The sequence below is a fragment of the Astyanax mexicanus genome, chromosome 24, assembly GCF_023375975.1.
Source record: "Astyanax mexicanus isolate ESR-SI-001 chromosome 24, AstMex3_surface, whole genome shotgun sequence".
Lineage (NCBI taxonomy): Eukaryota > Metazoa > Chordata > Actinopteri > Characiformes > Acestrorhamphidae > Astyanax > Astyanax mexicanus.
In genome coordinates this window covers 18,106,982-18,123,629 of record NC_064431.1, presented here as the reverse complement: position 1 = coordinate 18,123,629, position 16,648 = coordinate 18,106,982, and the positions used below count along the sequence as shown (strand labels likewise).

At 43.3% G+C, this 16,648-nt stretch overlaps 1 protein-coding gene and 1 long non-coding RNA gene across 3 annotated transcripts in view; both read right to left on the bottom strand.

The window, feature by feature from the left end:
* dvl1b (dishevelled segment polarity protein 1b) overlaps positions 1-16,648 on the bottom strand; it is a 71,149-nt gene that overhangs the window by 6,346 nt on the left and 48,155 nt on the right. The gene's annotated exons all lie outside the window — the stretch shown is intronic.
* On the bottom strand, positions 1,053-3,205 carry LOC125787548 (uncharacterized). The gene is made up of 4 exons (XR_007429422.1): positions 3,006-3,205; positions 2,789-2,940; positions 1,504-1,610; positions 1,053-1,470 (listed from the first exon to the last, which is right to left on the bottom strand). It is a non-coding gene; the product is annotated as an uncharacterized LOC125787548 (long non-coding RNA).

The following is a 16,648-nucleotide window of genomic DNA, read 5'->3' as shown; positions in this document are numbered from 1 at the left end:
TTCTCACTCTTTCTTTCTCACTCTCTCTTTACGTCTCTATTTCTCACACTCTCTTTCTCACTCTCTCTACTTCTCTATTTCTCACTCTCTCTTTTGCTCTCTACTTCTCTATTTCTCACTCTCTCTACGTCTCTATTTCTCACTCTCTCTTTTGCTCTCTACTTCTCTATTTCTCACTCTCTTTTGCTCTCTACTTATCTCTTTCTCACGCTCTGTCTCTATATCTTTTTCTCTCTACTTCTCTATTTCTCACTCTCTCTTTTGCTCTTTACATTTCTTTATTTCTCACTCTCTCTTTCTCTCTTTCTCACTCTCTCTCTACTTCTCTATTTCTCACTCTCTTTTGCTCTCTACTTCTCTATTTCTCACTCTCTTTCTCACTCTACTTCTGAATTTCTCACTCTCTTTCTCACTCTCTCTCTACGTCTCTATTTCTCACTCTCTCTTTTACTCTCTACTTCTCTATTTCTCACTCTTTCTTTCTCTCTTTCTCACTCTCTCTCTCTACGTCTCAATTTCTCTTTCTCGCTACTTTTCTATTTCTCTATTCTCTCTTACTCTTTTTTTATTTCTCGCTCTTCTCTACTTCTCTTTCACTCTACTTTTCTATGTCTTGCTTTCTCTTTCTCTCTACTACTTCCTCTTTCTTTCTCTACTTCTTTATTTCTCGATGTCCCTTTTTCTCTAATTCTCTTTTTCTCGCTAAATATTTCTCTCAACTTGTCACTCTTTTTCTCACATTCTCGCGTGTTCTTTCTCTTTTTCTCGCAATTTTCTCCCTACTTCTTTATTTCTTGCTCTCCCTTTTTCTGTACTTCTACATTTAACACTCTCTCTTTTTCTCTACTTCAACCATTTTAGAAATGATAGCAACAAACTAGCAACCAGTTATCAACACCTTAGCAACCACCTGGTAAACATTAGCAACTGCCTAGCAACCACTTTAGAAATGATCACAACCGCTCAGCAACCATCTGGAATATGTTAGCAACTGCCTAGCAACCAGTTAGCAACACCTTAGCAACCACCTGGAAAATGTTAGCAACTGCCTAGAAACCACTTAGCAACCACTTTAGAAATGATCACAACTGCCTAGCAACCACTTAGCAACCATGTGGAATACGTTAGCAACTGCCTAGCAACCAGTTAGCAACACCTTAGCAACCACCTGGAAAACGTTAGCAACTGCCTAGCAACTGCTTAGCAACCACTTTAGAAAAATTAGCAACTGCCTAGCAACCAGTTAGGTACACCTTAGCAACCACCTGGAAAACATTAGCAAGTGCCTAGCAACCACTTAGCAACCATGTGGAATACGTTAGCAACTGCCTAGTAACCATTTAGCAACCACCTCGGATACCATAGCAACACCTTAGCAACCGCCTAGCAACCACCTAGCAACACCTTAGCAACCACCCCGGATACCATAGCAACACCTTAGCAACCATCTAGCAACACCTTAGCAACCACCTAGCAACCACCTAGCAACACCTTAGCAACCACCTAGCAACACCTTAGCAACCAACCCAGATACCATAGCAACCGCCTAGCAACACCTTAGCAAGCACCCCGGATACCATAGCAACACTTTAGCAACCACCTAGCAACACCTTAGCAACCACCCCGGATACCATAGCAACCGCTTAGCAACCGCCTAGCAACACCCTAGCAACCACCTAGCAACACCTTGGCAACCACCCTGGATACCATAGCAACACCTTAGCAACCATCTAGCAACACCTTAGCAACCACCTAGCAACACCTTAGCAACCACCCCAGATACCATAGCAACACCTTAGCAACCACCTAGCAACACCTTAGGAACCACCCCAGACACCATAGCAACACCTTAGCAACCGCCTAGCAACACCTTAGCAACCACCCTGGATACCAAAGCAACACCTTAGCAACCGCCTAGCAACACGTTAGCAACCACCTAGCAACCACCCAGATACCATAGCAACACCTTAGCAACCACCACAGATACCATAGCAACACCTTAGCAACCACCTAGCAACACCTTAGCAACCACCTAGCAACACCTTAGCAACCGCCTAGCAACACCTTAGCAACCACCCCAGATACCATAGCAACACCTTAGCAACCACCTAGCAACACCTTAGCAACCACCTACCAACACCTTAGCAACCACCCCAGATACCATAGCAACACCTTAGCAACCACCTAGCAACACCTTAGGAACCACCCCAGACACCATAGCAACAACTTAGCAACCGCCTAGCAACACCTTAGCAACCACCTTGAAACCACCTAGCAGCACCTTAGCAACCACCCCGGATACCATAGCAATACCTTAGCAACCGCCTAGCAACACCTTAGCAACCACCCTGGATACCAAAGCAACACCTTAGCAACCGCCTAGCAACACGTTAGCAACCACCTAGCAACCACCCGGATACCATAGCAACACCTTAGCAACCACCACAGATACCATAGCAACACCTTAGCAACCACCTAGCAACACCTTAGCAACCACCTAGCAACACCTTAGCAACCGCCTAGTAACACCTTAGCAACCACCCCAGATACCATAGCAACACCTTAGCAACCACCTAGCAACACCTTAGCAACCACCTACCAACACCTTAGCAACCACCTCGGATACCATAGCAACACCTTAGCAACCACCTAGCAACATCTTAGCAACCACCCCGGATACCATAACAACACCTTAGCAACTGCCTAGCAACCACCTAGGATACCATAGCAACACCTTAGCAACCACCCCAGATACCATAGCAACACCTTAGCAACCGCATAGCAACACCTTAGCAACCACCTAGCAACCACCTAGCAACACCTTAGCAACCACCCCGGATACCATAGCAACCGCCTAGCAACCGCCTAGCAACACCCTAGCAACCACCTAGCAACACCTTGGCAACACCCCGGATACCATAGCAACACCTTAGCAACCACCTAGCAACCACCTAGCAACACCTTACCAACCACCCTGGATACCATAGCAACACCTTAGCAACCACCTAGCAACACCTTACCAACCACCCTGGATACCATAGCAACACCTTAGCAACCACCTAGCAACACCTTAGCAACCACCCCGGATACCATAGCAACACCTTAGCAACCACCCCAGATACCATAGCAACACCTTAGCAACCGCATAGCAACACCTTAGCAACCACCTAGCAACCACCTAGCAACACCTTAGCAACCACCCCGGATACCCTAGCAACCGCCTAGCAACACCCTAGCAACCACCTAGCAACACCTTGGCAACACCCCGGATACCATAGCAACACCTTAGCAACCACCTAGCAACCACCTAGCAACACCTTACCAACCACCCTGGATACCATAGCAACACCTTAGCAACCACCTAGCAACACCTTAGCAACCAACCTGGATACCATATCAACACCTTAGCAACCACTTGGAAACCATGTGGAATATGTTAGCAACTGCATAGCAACCAGTTAGCAACCACTTAGCAACCACCTGGAAAATATTAGAAACTGCCTAGCAACCACTTAACAACCATGTGGAATACATTAGCAATTGCCTAGTTACCAGTTAGCAACAGCTTAGCAACCACCTGGAATATGTAAGAATCTGCTTAGCAACCAATTAGCAAACACTAAGCAACGATGTGGAATACATTAGCAACTGCCTAGTAACTACCTAGCAGCCACTTAGCAACACTTTAATTTATATAGGTATATATAAAGTAAAGTGTTTATATTACTTTATAAGACAATTATTAGCTTTTCACCATGTTAGCCAAAACTTTTTGGACTTTAACATTTAGCTGAAAGTCAACAGCAAAGCAACCACTCTTCACACGCTTTAGACAGAAATATCTTAGCAACCATTTTAACTTTTTCAACGTTATTAACGTACTTTTCCAAGCCAACTTAAAGTTCGTTATCGAACTTTCCTTTTCTAGTTAAGTTGGCTTGGAAAAGCCAACTTCTTGTTCTTCGTAATCTTCTTCTTATTATTATTATTATTATTCTTACGCCTTTTTTTCTGTACGCTACTCCTCCTAGAGCTTTCAACGTAGAATCACGAAACTTTCACGGATCGTAGGACCTATGCCAACTTAGCGTGCTTGTGCTTTTTGGAGCGATTTATCGTACGGTTTTCGTAAAAACTTCGTAAACGTACGCATTTTTTCCCCATAGGAATGAATGGGGCGAAATTTTAAACGTCCGTAACCGCCACAATTTTTGAGATACGAAGACCAAATTTGGCGAGCTTATAGATCTTACCGAGATCTTAAAATTAATAGGAGGTTGCGAAGTGATACGACGTACGGTTTTCGTACAATTTTCGTACGAAGTTTTCCCATAGAAATGAATGGGGGGCCCAGAGTTCCATCTCGCACACGAGCAGCTCTGCGCACGGAACCCCTTCTCTCCCCTGCTCCTCCAGTACTGTGAGTGTATGGAGGAGCTGCTGTATGGAGCAGCTATCAGTCAAAAGTTTGGACACCCCGGCACCCCAGCCAGGGCTTTGCAACCACCTATTAACTGTTTAGCAACCACTCTCTCTTTCTCACTCTCTCTCTACGTCTCTATTTCTCACTCTCTTTCTCACTCTCTCTCTACGTCTCTATTTCTCACTCTATTTCTCACTCTCTCTCTACGTCTCTATTTCTCACTCTATTTCTCACTCTCTCTCTACGTCTCTATTTCTCACTCTCTTTCTCACTCTCTCTCTATGTCTATTTCTCACTCTATTTCTCACTCTCTCTCTACTTCTCTATCTCACTCTCTCTTTCTCACTCTCTCTCTACGTCTCTATTTCTCACTCTCTCTCTCTACTTCTATATTTCTCACTCTCTCTACTTCTGTATTTCTCACTCTCTTTTTCACTCTCTCTCTACGTCTCTATTTCTCACTCTCTCTCTACTTCTCTATTTCTCACTCTCTTTCTCACTCTCTCTCTACGTCTCTATTTCTCACTCTCTCTACTTCTCTATTTCTCACTCTCTCTTTCTCACTCTCTCTCTACTTCTCTATTTCTCACTCTCTCTCTGCTTCTCTATTTCTCACTCTCTTTTGCTCTCTTCTTCTCTATTTCTCACTCTCTCTTTCTCACTCTCTCTCTCTACTTCTCTATTTCTCACTCTCTCTACTTTTCTATGTCTCTTTCTTTCTACTTTTCTATTTCTCTATTTCTCTCTTACTCTTTATTTCTCGCTCTTCTCTCTACTTCTCTTTCACTCTACTTTTCTGTCTTGCTTTCTCTTTCTATCTATCTCTCTACTACATCCTCTTTCTTTCTCTACTTCTTTATTTCTCGATCTCTCTTTTTCCCTAATTCTCTTTCTCTCGCTCAATATTTCTCTCTACTTGTCACTCTTTTTCTCACATTCTCGGGTGTTCTTTTTCTACTTCTCACGCTGATTTTCTCTCTACTTCTCTATTTCAGGCTCTCCCTTTTTCTGTACTTCTACATTTAACACTCTTTCTTTTTATCTACTACTGCCTAGCAACCAGTTAGATACACCTTAGCAACCACCTGGAAAACATTAGCAACTGCCTAGCAACCACTTAGCAACCATGTGTAATACGTTAGCAACTGCCTAGCAACCAGATAGCAACACCTTAGCAACCACCTGGAAAACGTTAGCAACTGCTTAGCAACCACTTTAGAAATGGTAGCAACTGCCTAGCGACCAGTCAGATACACCTAGCAACACCTTAGCAACCACCCCAGATACCATAGCAACATCTTAGCAACCACCTAGCAACACCTTAGCAACCACCACAGACACCATAGCAACACCTTAGCAACCGCCTAGCAACCGCCTAGCAACACCTTAGCAACCACCCTGGATACCATAGCAACACCTTAGCAACCACCTAGCAACACCTTAGCAACCACCCTGGATACCATAGCAACACCTTAGCAACCACCTAGCAAAACCTTAGCAACCACCTAGCAACACCCTAGCAACCACCTAGCAACACCTTAGCAACCACCTTGCAACCACCTAGCAACACCTTAGCAACCACCCCGGATACCATAGCAACACCTTAGCAACCACCTAGCAACACCTTAGCAACCACCTAACAACACCTTAGCAACCACCCTGGATACCATAGCAACACCTTAGCAACCACCTAGCAACACCTTAGCAACCACCTAGCAACCCCCTAGCAACACCTTTGCAACCACCCTGGATACCATAGCAACACCTTAGCAACCACCTAGCAACACCCTAGCAACCACCTAGCAACACCTTAGCAACCACCCTGGATACCATAGCAACACCTTAGCAACCACCTAGCAACACCTTAGCAACCACCCTTGATACCATAGCAACACCTTAGCAACCACCTAGCAACACCTTAGCAACCACTTAGAAACACCGTAGCAACCACCCCGGATACCATAGCAACACCTAAGCAACCGCCTAGCAACCACCTAGCAACACCTTAGCAACCACCCCGGATACCATTGCAACACCTTAGCAACCACCTAGCAACACCTTAGCAACCACCTAGCAACACCTTAGCAACCACCCAGGATACCATAGCAACACCTTAGCTACTGCCTAGCAACCACCTAGCAACACCTTAGCAACCACCCAGGATACCATAGCAACACCTTAGCAACCACCTAGCAACACCTTAGCAACCACCCTGGATACCATAGCAACACCATAGCAACCACCTAGCAACACCTTAGCAACCACCCAGGATACCATAGCAACACCTTAGCAACCACCTAGCTACACCTTAGCAACCACCCCGGATACCATAGCAACACCTTAGCAACCACCTAGCAACACCTTAGCAACCACCCTGGATACCATAGCAACCGCCTAGCAACACCCTAGCAACCGCCTAGCAACACCTTAGCAACCACCCTGGATACCATAGCAACACCTTAGCAACCACCTAGCAACACCTTAGCAACCAACCCGGATACCATAGCAACACCTTAGCAACCACCCCGGATCCCATAGCAACACCTTAGCAACCACCTATTAACCCTCTAGCAACCACCTAGCAACACCTTAGCAACCACCCCAGATACCATAGCAACACCTTAGCAACCACCTAGCAACACCTTAGCAACCACCCCGGATACCATAGCAACCAGTTAGCAACCACCTGGAAAATATTAGAAACTGCCTAATAACCACTTAAAAACCATTTGGAATACGTTAGGAGTTGCCTAGCAACAAGTTAGCAACAGCTTAGCAACCACCTTGAATATGTTCGCAACTGCCTAGCAACCAATTAGCAAACACTAAGCAACGATGTGGACTACATTAGCAACTGCCTAGCAACTACCTAGCAACCACTTAGCAGCACTTTACTTTATAAGATAATTATAAGCTTTTCACCATGTTAGCCAAAACTTTTTGGACTTCAACATTTAGCCGAAAGTCAACAGCATAGCAACCACTCTTCACACGCTTTAGACAGAAATATCTTAGCAACCATTTTAACTATTCAACGTTATTTAACTATTTAACGTACTTTTCCAAGCCAACTTAAAGTTCGTTATCGAACTTTCCTTTTCTAGTTATTATTATTATTCTTACGCCTTTTTTTCTGTACGCTACTCCTCCTAGAGCTTTCAACGTAGAATCACGAAACTTTCACGGATCGTAGGACCTATGCCAACTTAGCGTGCTTGTGCTTTTTGGAGCGATTTATCGTACGGTTTTCGTAAAAACTTCGTAAACGTACGCATTTTTTCCCCATAGGAATGAATGGGGCGAAATTTTAAACGTCCGTAACCGCCACAATTTTTGAGATACGAAGACCAAATTTGGCGAGCTTATAGATCTTACCGAGATCTTTAAATTAATAGCAGGTTGCGAAGCGATACGACGTACGGTTTTCGTACAATTTTCGTACGAAGTTTTCCCATAGAAATGAATGGGGGGCCCAGAGTTCCATCTCGCACACGAGCAGCTCTGCGCACGGAACCCCTTCTCTCCCCTGCTCCTCCAGTACTGTGAGTGTATGGAGGAGCTGCTGTATGGAGCAGCTATCAGTCAAAAGTTTGGACACCCCGGCACCCCAGCCAGGGTTTAGCAACCACCTATTAACTGCTTAGCAACCACTCTCTCTTTCTCACTCTCTCTTTCGCTCTCTACTTCTCTAATTCTCACTCTCTTTCCCACTCTCTCTCTATTTCTATATTTCTCACTCTTTCTTTTGCTCTCTACTTCTCTACTTCTCACTCTCTCTTTTGCTCTCTACTTCTCTATTTCTCACTCTCTTTTGCTCTCTACTCCTCTATTTCTCACTCTCTTTCTCACTCTCTCTCTACGTCTCTATTTCTCACTCTATTTCTCACTCTCTCTCTACTTCTCTATCTCACTCTCTCTTTCTCACTCTCTCTACGTCTCTATTTCTCACTCTCTCTCTACTTCTCTATCTCACTCTCTCTTTCTCACTCTCTCTCTACTTCTCTAATTCTCACTCTATCTTTCCCACTCTCTCTCTACTTCTCTATTTCTCACTCTTTCTTTTGCTCTCTACTTCTCTACTTCTCACTCTCTCGTTTGCTCTCTACTTCTCTGTCTCACTCTCTCTTTTGCTCTCTACTTCTCACTCTCTCTTTTGCTCTCTACTTCTCTATTTCTCACTCTCTCTCTACGTCTCTATTTCTCACTCTCTCTCTACTTCTCTATTTCTCACTCTCTTTCTCACTCTTTTCTACGTCTCTATTTCTCACTCTCTCTACTTCTCTATTTCTCACTCTTTCTCACTCTCTCTCTACGTCTCTATTTCTCACTCTCTCTACGTCTCTATTTCTCACTCTCTCTCTCTACTTCTATATTTCTCACTCTCTCTACTTCTATATTTCTCACTCTCTTTTTCACTCTCTCTCTACGTCTCTATTTCTTTTTATTTCTCACTCTCTCTACTTCTATATTTCTCACTCTCTTTTTCACTCTCTCTCTACGTCTCTATTTCTCACTCTCTCTCTACTTCTCTATTTCTCACTCTCTTTCTCACTCTCTCTCTACGTCTCTATTTCTCACTCTCTCTACTTCTCTATTTCTCACTCTCTCTTTCTCACTCTCTCTCTACTTCTCTATTTCTCACTCTCTCTTTCTCACTCTCTCTACTTTTCTATGTCTCTTTCTTTCTACTTTTCTATTTCTCTCTTACTCTCTCTTTATTTCTCGCTCTTCTCTCTACTTCTCTTTCACTCTACTTTTCTGTCTTGCTTTCTCTTTCTATCTATCTCTCTACTACATCCTTTTTCTTTCTCTACTTCTTTATTTCTCGATCTCTCTTTTTCCCTAATTCTCTTTCTCTCGCTCAATATTTCTCTCTACTTGTCACTCTTTTTCTCACATTCTCTGGTGTTCTTTCTCTACTTCTCACGCTGATTTTCTCTCTACTTCTCTATTTCAGGCTCTCCCTTTTTCTGTACTTCTACATTTAACACTCTTTCTTTTTATCTACTACTGCCTAGGAACCAGTTAGATACACCTTAGCAACCACCTGGAAAACATTAGCAACTGCCTAGCGACCACTTAGCAACCATGTGTAATACGTTAGCAACTGCCAAGCAACCAGATAGCAACACCTTAGCAACCACCTGGAAAACGTTAGCAACTGCCTAGCAACTGCTTAGCAACCACTTTAGAAATGGTAGCAACTGCCTAGCGACCAGTTAGATACACCTAGCAACACCTTAGCAACCACCCCAGATACCATAGCAACATCTTAGCAACCACCTAGCAACACCTTAGCAACCACCCTAGACACCATAGCAACACCTTAGCAACCGCCTAGCAACACCTTAGCAACCACCTTGCAACCACCTAGCAACACCTTAGCAACCACCCCGGATACCATAGCAACACCTTAGCAACCACCTAGCAACACCTTAGCAACCACCTAGCAACACCTTAGCAACCACCCTGGATACCATAGCAACACCTTAGCAACCACCTAGCAACACCCTAGCAACCACCTAGCAACCACCTAGCAACACCTTAGCAACCACCCTGGATACCATAGCAACACCTTAGGAACCACCTAGCAACACCTTAGCAACCACCTAGAAACACCTTAGCAACCACCCAGGATACCATAGCAACACCTTAGCAACCACCTAGCAACACCTTAGCAACCACCCTGGATACCATAGCAACACCTTAGCAACCACCTAGCAACACCTTAGCAACCACACCATAGCATCCACCCCGGATACCATAGCAACACTTAAGCAACCGCCTAGCAACCACCTAGCAACACCTTAGCAACCACCCCGGATACCATAGCAACACCTTAGCAACCACCTAGCAACACCTTAGCAACCACCTAGCAACACCTTAGCAACCACCTAGAAACACCTTAGCAACCACCCAGGATACCATAGCAACACCTTAGCAACTGCCTAGCAACCACCTAGCAACACCTTAGCAACCACCGAGGATAGCATAGCAACACCTTAGCAACCACCTAGCAACACCTTAGCAACCACCCCGGATACCATAGCAACACCTTAGCAACCACCTAGCAACACCTTAGCAACCACCCTGGATACCATAGCAACACCTTAGCAACCACCTAGCAAAACCTTAGCAACCACCTAGCAACACCCTAGCAACCACCTAGCAACACCTTAGCAACCACCTTGCAACCACCTAGCAACACCTTAGCAACCACCCCGGATACCATAGCAACACCTTAGCAACCACCTAGCAACACCTTAGCAACCACCTAGCAATACCTTAGCAACCACCCTGGATACCAAATCAACACCTTAGCAACCACCTAGCAACACCCTAGCAACCACCTAGCAACCACCTAGCAACACCTTAGCAACCACCCTGGATACCATAGCAACACCTTAGCAACCACCTAGCAACACCTTAGCAACCACCCCGGATACCATAGCAACACCATAGCCACCACCTAGCAACACCTTAGCAACCACCTAGCAACACCTTAGCAACCACCCTGGATACCATAGCAACCGCCTAGCAACACCCTAGCAACCACCTAGCAACACCTTAGCAACCACCCTGGATACCATAGCAACACCTTAGCAACCACCTAGCAACACCTTAGCAACCAACCCGGATACCATAGCAACACCTTAGCAACCACCCCGGATCCCATAGCAACACCTTAGCAACCACCTAGCAACCCTCTAGCAACCACCTAGCAACACCTTAGCAACCACCCCAGATACCATAGCAACACCTTAGCAACCACCTAGCAACACCTTAGCAACCACCCCAGATACCATAGCAACCAGTTAGCAACCACCTGGAAAATATTAGAAACTGCCTAATAACCACTTAAAAACCATTTGGAATACGTTAGGAATTGCCTAGCAACAAGTTAGCAACAGCTTAGCAACCACCTGGAATATGTTCGCAACTGCCTAGCAACCAATTAGCAAGCACTAAGCAACGATGTGGACTACATTAGCAACTGCCTAGCAACTACCTAGCAACCACTTAGCAACACTTTACTTTATAAGATAATTATAAGCTTTTCACCATGTTAGCCAAAACTTTTTGGACTTCAACATTTAGCCGAAAGTCAACAGCATAGCAACCACTCTTCACACGCTTTAGACAGAAATATCTTAGCAACCATTTTTACTATTCAACGTTATTTAACTATTTAACGTACTTTTCCAAGCCAACTTAAAGTTCGTTATCGAACTTTCCTTTTCTAGTTCATGGTTAACATTAGAGACAAGCATTTAAATGATCCTTGATTTCTCCTATACCAGGAAAAGAACAGAACAGAACTACAGATCTTATTAAATTTGCCTTTACATTATTATGTATTAATCTACAGATGTTGCCATACGGACACCAAAGATTTATAAAAAAATAAATTTTAATCTGAAGTGGATTCTGATTTTAAACAGTCTTGTGTGATTGGTTATAAGAAAAAGAAAAGTTCCCATTCTCCCAAATCAGTCAAAAAATAAGGATAAGTTGTGTTTTGTTATGATTGGTAGATGCCCATGAAAAAAGAAATGATAACAAAGAAATGGCAATATAGCTGAAAGATGATTCACCTTAATCAAAATAAAAATAAAGCAAAAAGAATGACAATGATTAAATCTGAACACCACAACTTGCCCATGTGATTATCAGAATAGAGTATAAAGAACACAGAATAAAGTCTGTATTTTATATATGTAATCACTTCCTGTTAAAAAGTGTCACCAGACTCATTCGAGGATAGCTTTATACAGCACACCAGCAAAACATGCTCAGAGACAGAGACGAGAGATAAACCAGCCGAACAAAGGCAAACCAAGAGAGCGCACGAACGACAGAGAGAGAGAAAAAGTGGGAGAGAGAGAGAAAAGGGGAGAGAAAGTGAGAAAGAAAGAGAGCAAGAGAGGAGAAAAGAGACAGATGGACAGAGAGAGAAAGATAAAAAGCGTGGAGAGAGAGGGAGAGAGAGAAGGAAAGAGAGCAAAAGAGAGAGCAAGAGAGAGGGAAAGAGGGGGATAGAGAGATAGAGAGACAGATAAGGGGTAGACAGAGAAAGAAAGAGAAAAGGAGCGTTAGAGAGAGAAAAGAAGTGAGGGATAGATAGAGAAAGAGAGAGAAAAAGAGAGAGTAACGGAGAGAGAGAGAAAGAAAGAAAGGGGGTACAGAGACAGAGAGAAAGATTAAGAGGGGGAGAGACAAAGAAAAAGTGAAAGAGAGAGTAAGAAAGAGAGAGACAGAAAAAAAGAGAGAGAGAAGAGGGTAGAGACAGAGAGAAAGAGTCAGAGAGAGGGGGAGAGAGAAAGAGAGAGAGAGAGAGAGAGAGAGAGAGAGGCTGCCTTACCGGACACCCCAGTGGTGGGACTACCTCCTCCATCATCCTGCCGTTGCCCAGCAGAAACAGAGGGAATAGTAGAGTTATATAGAGGCCCTGCCCACAACACGTCTCTCTGTAGAGACCTGAGATCTTTATATTCAACCAAATCAACTGCTCAAACACCTCAACTCACCATTTACACAATGTGTAAGATATGTGGAGCAGACACACTGATAAGTAAATAAACAAATCATTGTGTATATATTAAGTATTGAGATATAACAAATAATAATTTCAAAATTCAGATAAAAATGACCTAAACATGAATATCTAAGTTTACCTAAAAAAATACAGAATCCTTATTGAAAGAGACAGGCGCATGTAGGGGTAGAATAACATTACATAATTTTACACTAATATGACTCCATGACTTAGAATATATGTACTAATATGAGCCTTACACAGTTCTTGGGATGCAAGTGCTGTCCTGTCTGCTTCATCAGAGATACAGAGTGCAGGCCCAGCCTGGATTAACAATTAGATCAGAGACAGTGGCCGTTTCTCAATCTGCGTTCTTGTCTGTACTCGTGTTTTTGTGGACTCGGGAAACGTCATAAGTCGCAGCCCAAGTACTGTTCCAATTAGAAGATCACAGTTAGCCAAGTACACAACTAATACCCGGATGTGTTCTTCCTCCTCCCACTTTATTGAGGATGCATGGAAGGTGACTTGTGTGGACTTCTCACAGCCCGATAACCCAGAATGCACCTCGCAGCAGTATCAGCATAATGCAGGAGGAGAAGGTACAAACTGTAAGCACCTGTACGTTTTCAAGACAGTACTGCTGTGTGCTAAATCAATGTTTTAAGTAATTTTTAGGCGAGAATGTAGGGGTTTACACTTCAGATATGTGGTTTATTTGTTAAGAAAGCGGATGGGTGAAATTGTGCTCCTATGTTTTCGGAACAACGCTTTCTGCTCCTCTAAGAGGGTGACGTCATCAAGCACACAGCTGTTCCAATTACACAACAACCGTCCCGCGTCCTCCTGTCCTCAGGAGTCCATACTCGCGATCCGAACTTCCCAAGTCCGTGCTTGCCAAGTACAGGAGTCCAGACTTTTGTACTTGTGTATTGAGAAACGGACACTGTTCTCCGTGTCATATTCAGTGAAGAGTTAACATGATTTTTCTGCTGTTCTATATGTAATATTGGTAGGTAAAATATTACATAATGATGCTTTAAAACATGTTTTAATGTGTCCTTGCCTGGACAGGGAATGACTGCTTATGTCTCACGTAGAGGGGAAAGAAACAGTGTTGTTCACAACTAGGGTTGCAACGGTATGAGATTTTCACGGTATGATAACCGTCTCGGAAAATACCGCGGTATCACGGTTATCACGGTATCACAGTTTGTTACATATATTATTAAACTGACCCTTAAAGAAATTACAACAAAGTTTTTTTGTTCAATTAACTATTTATTGTAGAAACTACACCATCAGGTGAAGGAAACCATGTTTTCCCACTACTCTTAAGGGCATTAAGAGTGTATATATATATATATAAAAAGTTGGTATATAACCAGATACTGCAGAAAGAGGGGATTTATTTCTGACATGATCCTCACAATAGAGATTTCTATTTTAAGGCTTTCACACCTTAAAACCTTCAACATATGAAAAACAGGCACGTCAGAATTTGAAAATTAACGCATGTAAATGAATGGCGTCTTTCACATCCAGTCCGGCCAGGACCTTTACACGGACACGTGAATCCATCGTAGCACGCACTTCACGCCTGTACCTGCGTGCCCAAATTTCGGATAACTCAGCGCTTTTGCGGGCGCTTACCGCATGGGTTGTGCACGACTACAAAGAAGTTTTATTTAGGTTATTTAGGTAAAATTATAAACTGAACACATACTTTGCGCTGCACAGCGGGGTGGTGTTCTCGGAGATGGGAGAACAGGTTTGATGTATTTCCTCCTTTAGCTGTGACTACGGCCACATTGATTACAAGCTTGTTGATTACAAGATTACAAGTCTGTTTTCAGGCTGTTTGAATGAGCGAAATATGATCAGAATTATGTTAATTAACACTAACATAGAAGCATAGAACTATTATTTAATAAAAATTATTTTTAAGAACAGCTAAACACAGTGCGGAGAAGTTCACGTGCGAGAGAGAGAGACACAGAGAGAGAGAGAGATTTGCGTGTATGTGAGCTACTCACAGGTAAAGGTTCTCTTTTATCTCCTCGTGCTCATTTTAGTCCAATTCATAATTCTGCAGTTTCTCAGTGTTTTCTGTCGTATTTTGCGGCTAGCGCGAGCGCTTACAACTAACACCGCGGACCGCGAGGTGCAGCCGCGCTGCCGCTGTTATGCCGAATCCGACTCCCTGCTCAATCCGACTCCCGCTTCGCGGACAGAATCGGCACAACACCTCCCGCTGTAGAACTGCGGGAGTGAAAACAGCGCTTATAAATAAGTTAGTTAAGTTTCACTTTCAGTTTTCGTTATTTGGTTCGTTTTCATTAACAATAATAATTGGTTACTTAGCATTAACATTGTGATTATCACACCAGAGCTTTATTTAAAAATAAAATATATAATTAAAAAACAGATGCCTACATCTCAGACTATTTTCTGGAGCCCAACCCGACCCGGCCCGAGGAATGTGGTGGGAAATCTCGGCCCAAACGGACCCGATTTCGGGTTGGTCCTCGGGTCAGGTCTGGTTCGGGCAGAGAATCTAGGCTCTAGTCTGATGCACTTTCTGCCATTCTCACCGCTGTGTGCTGAGTAGCTGAAGCGGAGCAGAGTTGCGCATGCGCGGGTGACTTTTTCTGGCTTGCGTTTTACCGGTAATAAGCAAACACACACGGTATGATAACCGTGCATTTTAATACCACGGTATACCGTGAAACCGGTTACCGCTGCAACCCTATTCACAACACTCAATACATAATCAAGCCCCTTTCTACTAAGACACCCACAGCCTGAAGCCTCGGTCTCCTTAGAAAGTGTGAAAAAGAACACCTCAGTCTCACCTTATGGACTAACAAAAATAAGATATACATATATATGTCTCTGCATATTCTGTAAAACATGCATATTTTAGACCATGAATCACAGAACCACTCACATTATTTGCTGTGTAACCCCAAATATTCACATTTGAGATACAGCATGTAGTCTAACTTGAACTTCCATTCTTCAGAAATTCACCACAACTTATTTTAAGACCAAACAACTCCAAGAACATTCCAGCTATCAGTACTATTACAACAGCTATTACCACCAAATACGATCAGACACAAAATGGGCTTTTCTCTCCTTACAGGTGCAGCTATTATAACGTGAAGAACCTCCATGAGTGGAATGAATTAGTGACTGATTAGTGAGAGAAAATAAAAGTTCAGTTGGAATGGTGGTGTTTATGAAATGAGTGAGTTAGTACTGTCTTGTGATGATGTGTTTTTGTGAAGAACATTAATACAGCAAAGACGTTTCACTCTGATTTAACAGCCACACTGCACAAAATGCTATTATGTGCAGAGACAAAAACTTTGCATTGCCATTTGACTTTTTCACATTTTGTCACATTTGGATTTTAAGTGATAGACCAGCAGAAAGTAGCACATAATTGTGAAGTATGATCTTTTGGGGTATGTCTCTACCAGCTTTATGCATCTAGAGACTTTTTGATCCAGAGATTTGTGTCCATTCTTCTTAGCAAAATAACTTAAGTTCAGCCAGGTTCAATCATCATGTCTTTCCACAGATGCTTAAAAGGGATTTAGGTCAGATATTTAAACAAGCCACTGTAACTCCAGAGCAAACCTGAAGAAACTTTAGGCACTAAATGTTTTCCAGAACTGAAT